Source organism: Nyctereutes procyonoides, unplaced genomic scaffold, assembly GCF_905146905.1.
Source record: "Nyctereutes procyonoides isolate TBG_1078 unplaced genomic scaffold, NYPRO_anot_genome, whole genome shotgun sequence".
NCBI classification, from domain to species: domain Eukaryota; kingdom Metazoa; phylum Chordata; class Mammalia; order Carnivora; family Canidae; genus Nyctereutes; species Nyctereutes procyonoides.
Genome location: NW_026575020.1, coordinates 33,359,027 through 33,359,987, shown reverse-complemented (window position 1 = coordinate 33,359,987; position 961 = coordinate 33,359,027).

Genomic DNA, 961 nt, shown 5'->3' with positions numbered 1-961 from the left:
TCTGCCAGTCTGTCGGTCTGTCTGCCTGTCTGCCCTGTGGCGTGGAGCACCCAAGTGCCTAGGCCTGGTGTCACCCGCATGGCTGTCATACCTGCTCCCATGATGGGCAGGGCAGGAATTCCCGCTTGTGCCAGGCCATGGGCCAACCAAGGCTGTGCAGATGGAGCTCTGTCCTGAGGTAGGCCTGCAGCTCCTGCTCACACTGGCTCCTCTTGGGGTGGGCCCAGTTGTCTCTTTCAGTACCCCAAAGCCCCATCCCCATTTCCCCTGCCTGCAGGGAACTCATCACCTAGAGTTAGAAAAGTGATGGGTAGGGGCACGTGGGTAGCTCAGTGGTTGAGTGTCTGCCTTTGGCTCAGGTTGTGATCCTGGAGTCCTGGGATCGAGTCCCACATCAGGCTCCCAGCATGGAGCCTGCTTCTCCCTCTACCTGTGTCTCTGCCTCTCTCTCTGTCTCTCTCATAAATAAATAAATAAAATCTTAAAGAAAAGAAAAGAAAGGAAAAAAAGAAAAGAAAGGTGGTGGGTACAAGTCACTGACATCAAAACAAGGCTCAGCCAGTAGGGCCACCGGGCAGGTGTGAGCCCAGCTAGGGGCTACTGGGGGAGCACAGGAGACCCACGCTTAATCCAGCTACTTCTTCATTCCCAGCACTGTGTGCTCGAGCTCCTCTGCCCTGGCACCCAGGCACAGGATCTCATTTTAAACTCCAAGGACTAACTGAGGGTTGCCAACTGTTTATTCTACTAAGTAGAGTAGTATAACACCAAACAAAACAAAACAAAACAAAACAAAACAAACAAACATCAAAAGACACCACCAAAAGTAACTAGGAGGATGTAGCATCAGAAATACCGTTCATTTAGGAGTCGTTAAATGGATACATCAGCTTTAAGAAAAGCTAACAACCTTGTGCCCATTTTGCTGCAAACCACTGACGGGTCCAATACACCCATCTGA